The sequence below is a fragment of the Furipterus horrens genome, unplaced genomic scaffold, assembly GCF_987537825.1.
Source record: "Furipterus horrens unplaced genomic scaffold, mFurHor1.1.pri manual_scaffold_5, whole genome shotgun sequence".
Lineage (NCBI taxonomy): Eukaryota > Metazoa > Chordata > Mammalia > Chiroptera > Furipteridae > Furipterus > Furipterus horrens.
In genome coordinates, this window is record NW_028327175.1 from 119,032,451 (window position 1) to 119,044,629 (window position 12,179).

General features: G+C 49.1%; 1 protein-coding gene across 2 annotated transcripts in view; it reads left to right on the top strand.

Moving 5' to 3' along the window:
• The window catches only part of LOC150009517 (lipase maturation factor 1-like), a 56,058-nt gene that overhangs the window by 22,178 nt on the left and 21,701 nt on the right, over positions 1 to 12,179 (top strand). The gene's annotated exons all lie outside the window — the stretch shown is intronic.

Here is a 12,179-nt window from a genome sequence, read left to right on the forward strand (position 1 = left end):
TCTGGGTCCCGGGGTAACGGCCCCTTACTGCTGGGACCGTGAGCATTCCAGGCTATGTTATCTGTTAAGAAGCCCAAGATGGAGCTATTCTCTGTGTGCTGCATTTAAGAGGTCAGGCTTTACCTTCAGGTCTGGAGATCACCCCACGTCTCACCTAACGTTCCTCAGAATGTCTTCCCCCCCTACCCAAGGACCCTGTGGCCCACCCTTGGTCCTAGAGCTGGCCTTTCAAAAAGTGCCAGAGAGGAAATGTTCCCCACTTGGCAGGAAGGAGCGTAGGGCCCTATGGTCTTGGCCAAGGGCCATCTGCTCTGTCCTGGGCATGCCTGGCTGCCCCCTCTGCCACCCTGGCAACACTGACCCAGTGTGTGAAGACCATGTGTGTCCTCCCGAAGGGCATCGGAGCATGGTGAACAGGCCGTGCCTATCAGTCTCCAGGGTGCAAATGCCCATGCTCGCTGTGCATGTGGACCTCTGGCCAGGGTGGAGGCAGCTTCGGGACTCCTGTGTTAGGACAATGGAAGGAGCCTTGGGGAGTGGAGAGCAGGGCTGCATGAGTGTCCCCAGGAGGGCATGGAGTTGGCATACACTAGGGCTGGACTGTTCGTTCTCACAGGCCTGGTGGGAATTTGGGGAGGCAGCAGAAATGTGGCTACCAAGCGCTGGCTTGGGGACAGCCAGCAGGCTGTGATATTTGGGGGGTGGGGGGGGTGAGGGCAGGGCCACTTGGAGTCGACGTTTTAGGACAGTCCAAGCCATGGCTCATTGAGAACCGGGAATGTGATGGCCAACAATCACACTGGCTCCTGGGCTGAGCGGAGTGGTGTTCTGAGGTCCTGGTTGCTCAGTGCTACTGTCACAAAGAATGTGGGCGCAGCATTCATGTCAGGCCCTTAGGACGATGAAAGCCTCTAACTCTCTGTAGCCGCAGAAGTCTTTCCTCAGCATAATCTTCCTTCAACACCCACTTTGTAAGCTGGATTGGACTGAGGGCACTGACTAAGGTCTAATTAGGGACCTGGCCGCGCTGTTTGCTGACTGCAGACTGTTTGATTCATCCCTTTGAGTGGTCTGTGTCCCTGGGGCAAGGATGGGTGGGCCACATGGCCTAGCCTCTCTGACCTGGGCTCCTCCAGTCCATGGCCAGCAGCAGCAGGGGCTCCAGGTAATGGTGGGGCCTGTGGGATGAGAGAGGGTGCCTCATTCACTGTCATGGCTCCACTGGTGGAGGCCTCATGGAAGGGACCCACTGTGGGAGGCAGCCAAGCTGGTGAGGGTGTTAGGAGCAGCCTGGGCAGCAGGAAGGGGCTCCCAGTGAGACAGGAGTTCAGGCTTCTCTCCCCTCTTGTCGTTGCTTATATTTCACCTTAAACTTGGCTATTACTAAGGATGCACTTCAGGAGGTCACAGAGCTGAGCCCTGGAGCCCTGGCATGTCTAGGTGCTTAGCGTTGTGCAAATTCTCCCAAGCATCCTGACCCCGAGAGTGCGCGGAAATGGTAACTGAGCTCCACTCACCCAGTGAGTGGAAGTCTGGTGGAAGATGCATCAACCCCCTGCCCTCCTGCCTCTTGGGCACAGCTCATGTCCTTGTGATGTGATTGCTGCGTGAGGCCCGAGGTTCTTGTGCTGTCTTTCTACATCCTCACCCTCTAGATAAGGCGTCAGGGCCAGAGATACACTGTCCCTACCCCTTGTGTCTAGAGACCTAGAGAACTTGTCAGGAGCCTGGTGACACACCCGCATGATGTCTTTCAGCAGCACAGAGAGTGACATGAGCAGCATCGCCATACCGATTCACCACACAGGTCCAGGAGCCCATACACAGCCTTGGCCTGAATGGCCCACGTGCCCACGCAACCCCTTGCCTTTCCATCTGCTCATAACTAAGAGGTGGTTGCTGGTGAGTGCAGTCAGTCAAATCAGAAGCAACACTGAGTACACGTCTTCGAGCACAAATCATCAGTCACACCAAGAGAAAAGGCAGGCAGCCTCTGCGTGTTGCTCCACCACTGAGCAGAGTTTCTGCAGGTTTGGTGATGGCCGTACCTGCAACCACACAAAGCCAGTGTCACTGGCACATCCAAGGCAGGGTAACATTCTGAAAGCCTCCATCCACAAATTGACGGGCTCTGCTCCAATGCTCAGTGAAGCCATCCACAAGAAATGCCCACAGGTGCACCTCGGCTGTCAAACACTGAAGGAAATAAATAAATAAATACAGCTTACCTGAGACAGTTTTATGTTTTGTCCAATTACCTTTAAAATATGCAGCTTTCCACTTGAAACACTTAAGAAAATGCTCTTAACGGCAACCTTGCATTAAAGTAAAGTGGACCACTCTACTTTATACTGCCAACCTATGGACGTTGGTACCAAGTCAGTGCCAACAGGAATCCCCAGTTGAGGATGTGGTAAAGAAGGAAACTTTGTTCAATGTGATACAGCAAAGCTGAGAAAACAGCGTGGCTTGAGGCAACCCAGGGACCAGGCCCGTCTTCGACTAAATAGCTCTACTACTCACTGCTGTACTCTGCTCTGCACTGGTCTGCTCCTCTCTGCTCTGGCCTCTGCTGCTCTGCTGAGACATCTTGCAATTTCAGCTCAGGCAGTGAAACACAAGCTTCAGTCTTGGGTGGAAAGTGAAAGTGTGCTCCTCGACCCAGTGGGGAGCTGGCTTATATGGACAGAAGTCCCCGGCCCTGATCCCTGATTGGTTTGTCCTCATGCGAATAAGGACTCCAACCCTTTGAAGGTTGATTGCCTTTGAAGGCACTGACCTGATTGGTCAGAATAGAGCTGCTCTGGTTGGTTGGAACTGCGCAGCTCCACTTGGATGGGGAAAGCTTCAGTCCTATTGGTTGAAATAGGATTGCAGGGACTCCTTTATGAGGTCTGGCTCAGATGACAGAAACACAGTGCAGGCAGGCAGTTCAGTGCAGGCTTCTCCCTGAGGTGCAGTTTCTGTGAGAGGCCCACTGTGCAGAAATGGCTGCTGGGCTCTGTTTTGTTTTGTTTTGTTTTGTTTTGTTTATGCTTGAGCCCAGTTAGGCACCATGAGCCCTTCTTAGTAGGTATCTTCTTTTTTCAGTGTCCACAATAAAGAGTAATCAGATTTGAACTTTTGAACTTTGGTATACTTTGATTACATAAACTTATTCCTTAAATTCCTTTGAATTGGACATATCACTGACATTAAACAGCCTTCACCCCACAACTCAGTGATTCACTGCTAAGAAGGATGGTTACTAAGCTATCAGAGGTGTCCTAGCCCCTCCCTGGGTCCCTCTGCCCACAGTGAGTCCTGCCTGCAGCCCCTTTGGAGCCCCTCTGTGCTTGAGCAGACTTTTCTCTGTTTCTCCTCTACCCACAGGGGCACATGAATGAGTTCAAACAAGTTTACACTGTTGTTTTACTCCAGAGTCCGGCATGTAGAGCTGACCTTTAATCCAGGGACATAAATCACTTTCCACTCCTATTATTTGTAAAGTCCCACAGCCTCACAGCACATAAAAGAGGCCTTTGTGTCATGTCAGTTGAGTTTTTAAGCTAGAGTTTCAAGCCCACAGTAGGAACAATTGACTCACAGGGCACCTCCAGGACTCATCCCAGAGCCTTGCTGTTGGAGCAGAAACTTCGTGTGCAACTTGACAGGAAGGTTTTCAGTAGGTATGCGCCCTGCCTGCCACTCCTCCAAATGCACATGAGGCGGTCCATGGGAGGCATTGCCATGTTGCACTCCCTTCAGGGTCAGCTGATCATGTGCAAGGTGCTTAAGACACACTTCTGACTGCTCTCTCATGATATGAGTGTGAAGGCAGCTCCTTCTGGCATTTCTAGGAGAAGCTTTTCCTCTTTTTCTTGAGATCAGGAAGGTCACTGCCTGTCTAGGACACGTCCTCACATGTCAAGGTGGAAATGGTCCCTCATTCCAGTATCTCTCAACTCACAACAGGGGTGCTGTGGCCACCTGTTTCTGGACACTGTACATCCCTCTGCGAGCTGTGATCATTCTCAGCACATGGACCCCAGAACCCAGGCCAGGCACTCCTTCCCAGGTGCCAGACACCTTGGCAGCTACGCCAGGGTGTTCCTGGGGGTGACCAAGTAGGGCTGAGCCCCATGCACATGCCCTGCTACTCAGGACAGCAGCGCCAAGGGAAGCCTCCAACCCCTTTCCAGGGCCTCCCCACCTCCCAGACAGCCAGTTGCCCTCCTGGTAATGGGCATTGTCAAGGAAGTCTGCTCACTAAATGCTGGCTAAGCTTCTGGGTGCGCTGCAGTAATCTACCTGCGAACACTGGTCCAGCCCAGCCCCCCGTGACCAGCGTGTTTCACAGCCCTGAGCCCTGCCAACCCCGTGCACAAGCACAGCAGAGCTTCTTCCTCCTGCATTCCAGACCCACTCCCAGCACGGGTGGCTTCTGTTTGTGCCTCGGACCAGTGGCTCCTACTTTTAATTGCCACCAGGGACCCTGGCTACCAGCTGTTTTGTACCATAATTGGATGGGGGTCACCAAGCACTCTTAGATACAGGGGTCCACCAGTCTGGAAATAATTGGAATCAAGGTTGACATTCCCGTGAAAGCTGTAAATGTTAACTTGATAGAAGCTGTGACTGAGTTACCTCCAGTAGGTTGGGAGTTGCGGCATAGTATTTGCTTTGTCCACTGGCAGTTTTATTGATTTTGTAAGAAGAGTGTGTTTTATGTGTGTATTGGGGACTGGAGAGGGGGTTTGGTGCTGGGCCTAAGGAATATCAGGACTTGCATGGTGACTGTTTTGGTGGGGCCCGTGTTCTGGGAGCCCCCAGAAGGACCAGCCCCCCAGACCACAGCCAAGACTGTGAAAGGTAAGGGTACAGCCTCAGGGTCAGCGTCTATTGCTGTTATAGCAGAGAGCTCCGAAATGGTGGCGTCCAAACTTGAACCCAGGTTCAAATGTCTTTACACAGACCGTGCTGCCTGCCCTCTCAGGGCACCCACTCCAGCTTGTGTGATCCTGAGAAAGTTACCTAACCGTTACAGTTCTGTTTTCCCAACTTTAAATTGGTAACAACTCCAAGGCTGTCGTGTGAATTAAATGACATACTATACACTGGAATGTAAACTCCATGAAGGCCAGTTAGAGTGTGCAACTGAGTTTCCAAATGTGAGAATTTTCCAGCCATCTTTCTGTTATTGGTGTCTAATTTAATTCCTTTATTGTCAGAGAATATACAGTATGTAACTTGAATCTTTTAAAATTTATTCAGACTTCTTTATTTTGTGGCCCAGAATATGATCTATCTTAGTGCATGTTCCATTTGCGCCTAAAAAGGAATGTGTATTCTGTGTTCTATAATGTTCACTAATTCAAGTTGGTTGGTAGTGTTTTTCAAGTCTTCTGTGTCCTTACTTTTTTTTTTTTTTTTTTCTTGTCTATTTGTCCTATCAAGTATCAAGAGGGAGGGAATTAAAATCTTCCACTGGAGCCCTGGATGGTGTGGCTCAGTGGATTGAGCACCAGCCTGTGAACCAAAGGGTCGCCAGTTCAATTCCCAGTCAGGGCACAGGCCTGGGTTGCCTTAAAAGATTTTTTTTTTTTAAGCAAAAAAAAACAGTCTCTTGACTGGAATTGTGGATTTGTCTTTATCTACTTGCGGTTGCATCCGTTTTTGCTCTGTGTGTTCTGCAGCTCTATTATAGTTACATAAATGTTTGAGTGTTGTGACCTCCTGATGAAAGAGTCCCTTTAGCATTATGAAATGAACTTTATTCCTGATATTATTTGCTCTGAAGTGTCTTTGTCTGATATTAATATAATGACTCTAGTTGTCTTTTGACTAGTATCTTCCTGGTATGCATTTTTCCAGACTTTAACTTTTAACCTACATGTGTCTTCATACTTGAAGTGTGTCTCTTATGGGCAGCATATAGTTGGGTCTTATGTTTTATTCAGTCTGACAAATTCTGCTTTTTAATTGTGTATTTAGACCATTTGCATTGAATGTGATTTTGATATGTTAAGTTTCAGTCCTTTTATTTTTATTTTTTTCATCTTTTTAGGCTTCTTTTAAATGAGTTGAATTTTTTTTTATGATTCCTTTTTATTTCTCTTCTTGGCTTATTAGCTGTAACTCTTTGTTGTTTTATCTTTGTGGTTATTTTAAGATTTATAGTATAGATCTTTCTTTTAGTATACTTTATTGATTATGCTATTACAGTTGTCCCAATTTTCTCCCTTCACTTGCCTCTGCCCAGCACCTCCCTTCCCTCCAGCAATCCCCCCACTTAATTCATGTCCATGGGCCATGCATATAAGTTCTTTGGCTTCTGTATTTCCTTTATTATTCTTAACACCCCCCTGTCTATTTTATTCCTACCAGTTATGCTTCTTGATCCCTGTACCTTTCCCCCCATTCTCCCCTTTCCCCCTCCCCACTGATAATCCTCCATATGATCTCCATATCTATGATTCTGTTCCTGTTATAGTTACTTGGTTTGTTTTTGTTTTTTATTTTTTAGGTTCAGTTGTTGATAGTTGTGAGTTTGTTGTCATTTTAATGTTCATAGTGTTGATCTTCTTTTTCTTAAATAAGTCCCTTTAACATTTTATATAATAATGGCTTGGTGATGATGAACTCCTTTAGCTTTACCTTGTCTGGAAGCACTTTATCTGCCCTTCCATTCTAAATGATAGCTTTGCTGGATAGAGTAGTCTTGGTTGTAGGTCCTTGCTTTTCATCACATTGAATACTTCTTGCCAGTCCCTTCTTGCCTGCAAAGTTTCTTTGGAGAAGTCAGCTGATGGTCTTATGGGAACTCCTTTGTAGGTAACTCTCTGCTTTTCTCTTGCTGCTTTTCAGATTCTCTCTCTATCTTTAACCTTTGGAATTTTAATTATACTGTGTTTTGGTGTGGTCCTCTTTGAGTCTAGCTTGTTTGGGTCTCTGTGCTTCCTGGACTTGTATATCTATTTCCTTCACCAAATTAGGGAAGTTTTCTTTTATTATTTTTCCAAATAAGTAATGTTTTCAATTTCTTGCTCTTCCTCTTCTCTTTCTGGCACCCCTGTGATTAGGATGTTGGCACTTTTGGAGATGTCCCAGAGTCTTCTTATTCTCTCCTCATTTTTTTTTTTTGAATTCTTGTTTCTTTATTCTGTACTGGTTGGCTGTTCATTTCTCCCTTACATTGCAAATCATTGTTTTGAACCCCAGATTCCTTTCCTTCACTGTTAGTTCCTTGTGGATTTTTCTTTATTTCACTTAGCGTAGCCTCCATTTCTTCCCTTATGCTTTTGCTGCACTGAATTAGTTCTCTGAGCATCCTTATCACTAGTGTTTTGAACTCTGCATCTCATAGGTTGGCTATCTCCATTTCATTATTTCTTTTTCTGAGGCTTTGTTCTGTTCTTTCATTTGGGCCATATTTCTTTGTCTCCTCAATTGTCGGGTGTTTGTTCCTGTGTATAAGTAGAGCTGCTTTGACTCCCTATCTTAGCATACCTGTTAAGTTGTATGGGACAGAGCTTTATGTATGCACCAGGGCAGGGCAACCCGCTTCACCGCTTTGTGGCTCCATATGTGCGGGAGGGGTCAGAGAGAGGACAGTGCCACTGCCTGGTTGCTGGAGACTTGCTTGGTGCTTGCCCTGTTTACAGTCACTTCGCCCACTTTTCATATGCAACTGGCTCCCTTCTAGCTGTTGCCCTCGTGCTGGTTCCTGGAGTTGGTGGATTTGCGTACATTCTAAGATTGTGTGAGCCCTTTAAACAGCTCTCCTGAGAGACCCGCAGTTTCTTCCACCACCCCAACCCCCACTGGTTTCTACAGCTATAAGTCATGAGGCTTTATTTTCCTGGAACTGGAACCGTGGGCTGCATGGTCTGGCCTGGCACTAGAATTGCTCACTCCCATATTTTATCCACCACACATGAATGTGGGATTGCCTATTCAACCAGCTGCTGCCACCACCTCACCACCACTGCCTTGCTGCCGCCACACTACATCCTCTCTGCCCTGGCTCCCTGTCTCCACCCCTCCTACACATCTAGATGAATATGGCTTCTTTAAATCCTTCGTTGTCGGACTTCCATACAGTTTGATTGTCTGGCAGTTCTGGGTGTTTTTTGTTTTGAAGTAACTTGTGATCCTTCTTATGGTTGCACAGGGAGGCAAAGAATGTCTACGTGAGCCTCCATCTTGACCAGAAGTCTTGGGTTTATAGTATAAATCGTCCATTCATCACAGCTTACCTTCAAGTGATAACTCTACTTAATTCATAAGTGGTAAAAGAACTTGACAGTGACATTATCCCACTTTTCCTTCCTGGCCTCTGTGCTAGTGTTGTCTTATGTTTACTTTTGCACAAACCATATACCACTTTGTTATTTTTGTTTAAACAGTCAAATTACCCTTTTAAAGACATTCCATTAAATTGGAAAGATAACCTTACACATTTATCCACATGCTCACCATTCCTGGGTTTCTTTGCCCTGGGTATGGACCCAGATATTTTTTCACCTGACAGCTTCCTCCAGTGCGAAGGAGTCCTTTCAGCTTTTTTGTCTGAAATAGTCTCTCTTTCCCCTCTGGTTTTGAAAGAGACTTTTGACAGGTCTAAAGTGCTAGGTTAACAGGTTTAGTTTGTGCTTTAAGGATGCTGCTCCACTGTCATCTCGTTGCGATCTAGGGTCTCCCCTGAGTCAGGTGGGCTGTGTCCGTGGGGACATGTGGACGGCAGCTCTTGGGGAGCCGCCATAAGGAATGATCCTCACGGCGTGTTGTCCACTTTCCTTCACAGTGTTTCACTTGTCCTGGGCCTTTGTGTACTATTGTTTATTCCCACATTTATAACTCGTTTGTCTTTATCTCATTCCCAGTCACCTGGGTGGGAGGTGGGAAGTAGCCAGAGGGAGGTTCATGTTCACAAAGTGAGCGCCATGAGGACGTTGGTTGTGGCCTCTGGGGAGGAGCCATCAGCCCCAAGAGGCCAGCTACCGGCTGCCAGTGAGAACCCATAGCAGGTCTTACCTCTTTATCCTAAGACTCTCTCGTGATAGGTGTATGGTATTTCCCCTTCCCCTCCCGTCTGGAAGCTGCCAACACAGACACCTCTGTGTCGTCAGGACATACACCAGTGCTTGCAGTGTACAAAGCGGTGCCCCACCCTGAAAACCTCGTCTTCCCACTCTGCAAAGGGCAAGACCCCCAGGGTTTTCTGTTAAAATGGAACGAGCAGAGCTTGAGATTTTAAGAAATTCATTCTTCAGACAAGAATCACGTGCGTTCCCTTTCTCATTAAATCCCCAAACACAAAGTTTATAGCTCCTTAAATGGGAAACTGGCTGAAAACCTGTTTCTGTGCTTCTTGGACTTCTCGCTGAAGGACGGGAGGGCGGGTGTCAGAGGGGAGTACTTGTCCCCTGACAGGAAGTAACATTGTTCTCCCCGAAGATTTGTTACCTTCTAAATCCCTAAACAGTTCTCATCACTCTCCATATTTTCATCATGTTTTCCTTATTTAAAACTCTCTTTTTAGGAGCGCCTCTTGTAAAACGTTGCAAGGGTCTGGGTTGTTGCGTCTGGGCCGGACCACGCTCGGCATACAGCCATGGAGTGCACGTGGCCCGGCAGCCATCACGGGCAGCACTGGGCACTCCTTCCCATTCTTTATGGGGTGCGATACTCTAGTCGCCACTTCCCCGGTTTACAACCAAATTTTACAACATGGTGTTCTTTTCCAGCTCAGTGCAAACAGAAATAAAACTGTCCTGGATTTGCAGGAGAAGGGAGGCCTTGAGACCCTCCTGGCGGGGTTCAATGCCTTTAGGGATCAGCACACAGAGCAGGCCCCACCCGGCACACACCCCTCTCCCGGCACGTCATAAATCCACAGGAGAAGCTGAAATGGGGTGTATCCCAGGGAACGGGGCCCTCAGAAAATAGAGCCTTCCTTTCAATGGTCCCATGTTATCAGGGACCATTAATGTCACAGTCACCGTATTTGTTCTTGTTTACACGGTGCAGTGCCCTGGCTGGTTTAGCTCAGTGGATTGAGCGTCGGCCTGCGAGCTAAGTGTCGCTGGTTCGATCTTCCAGTCAGGGCACATCAGAGAAGGAAAACTCTGACTCCAAAAAACCTCCGCTGCCTTGCGGCATACCTCTTCAGGGGAAAGGCTAAGGGAGTAAACCCCAACAGAAAATCCGGAGCCGGAGTCCCTAAGGCGGTTTGGCGTTGTAGTCAACACCGGCAACTCCTGCGGCGCACCTGAAGCCAAGCTGTATTGACTCCGTCTTTCCCTTGGACCCTTCAGCTGCGAAGAGAGGGGGGGTCTGCTGCATGGGCAACAGCAGACCCTCCATATTACCCTGCCCAGGCTCTGTAGCTTCAGCGTCATCGCAAGATGTCGATTCAACACGGGAGGAGACAGATACCATGTCACTCCCGAGTCGGACTGCACAGCCATTCTCGGCGGTGCAGATGGACTCTTAAGAAGCTACACCATCGTCTCTCGAGACGGACGGCTGCCGACGACACGGTGCAGTGACGCCCCGCGTGGGCTGAGGGCACAGGACTTACCTTGGGGCTCCCACCTGCAGAATTGGCTCCATACCTCCGTGGGAGTGGGAAGTGACTGGTCTTCCAGCCGCCCCCACTGTGCCCCTGCATTGCTGGGTCAGTGTTTCCATGGAGCGTGTTCACTCCTTCACAGCACCTTGCCAGTGGGAGCTAAGAAACGTCCTGCAAGTCTGAAGTAACATGAACTTGCAACAGCTGTCGCAGCTCATTCAGTGTGGGTCAGGGCCTTCCCTTTTCAAACCTGACATGTGTCCCCTTAGCCAGCATCCAAATCCTCTGTACAGGCTCCCGCTGACAAGGCACTGACCCACAGGCGGCACGGGGCTGCACTGTGGCAGGGGGGTCACCCATTGTCTGCAGTCCCCTGCCCCAGGCTCTGCCCATCCTGAGAAGCTTGGCTCCGATGAGGATGCAGAATGACTCATAGAGCCTGGGGAATGTCCCCTGTCCCTATGATGTGGTTCCTAGAAATTGGCGCCAACCAGAGAAACATGCATTTATGTTTAGGAAATGAAAAACGCTGAAGCCCCAACTGGGGAGGCCCTGCTCCCGGTGCCCTGCTCCTAAGGGACAAGATGGGCCGTTGAACCTTAATGGAAAGTAAGGGGCACTGTCTGGAGGTGGCCGCAGTGGCTGTGAGAACATGCAGCAGCCACTCAGCCTGCATCAGGTTCTGTCTGTGGGCACCACTCAGTGATTTACTCTTTTTGGACTCAGGCTGTTTATTTCTTTTGGAAACACTTAGGGGATGTCATTAAGCCTGATCTCTGCAGCCGGCACCCCACCTCTCTGCTGCTATTCCCTCCAAAGACAAGGAACATGCAGACGCCTCCCCTCCAGCAACACTCAGTAAAGGGTCTGGCTTCCTTCCCCAGCTCCAAGCAAGCAACAAACAAACTCTGTTTATTCTTCTCATTTTTATGCACACTGTACAAGTTAGCAGGGGCTGCCCATCGGGGAGGCACACTTGGAACTTCCACACGGGCTCCTTGAGAAACCCCTGCAGGATGCAGAAGCTTTGTGCCTGCTGAAGAAGGGACAGTGCTTCAGGATGCTCAGACATGACTGCCCTGGAGGTCACATAGAAACACGTTCTCTCCCCATGTCGTTGGCTTAGTCTCCTCGTAGATGCTTCTCTCTCTCATTTGTTGTCACACCAGCATCCTGTCCCTGGCTAGAAACTGAGAGCGAGGAGGCCCCAACACAGGTCCTCTCCGCGTAGCTTTTCAGATACGGCTCCACAGGCCTTTCTGCACAACTGGTGCAGAGTCCTTCATGCTCATTGGTCCACCTCGGTCAGCTTCCTCCAAAGGGCAAGGGACACAGGGCCATCTTATCCAGAGGATCCTGAGGACAGTCAGAGCCAGGTGACAGGGAACAGGGAGGCTGCATCCAGGGGCCCAAGGGATGTGCACTGTGCTCACTTGTCCCTGAGCAGGTGCCCAGGGAGCCCTGCCTGTGTGCCTGCCACCTCTACGACAGGGCCTTTGCCTTCTAGCTCACCCGAATATCAGCCACACCTGGGTGCCAGGGTTGGGGGCCTAGGCATAGCAGAAACCTCAGGCCCAGTGCACATCTGGCCCAGCACCTCTGGGTCCAGCACTGAGTTGGATGG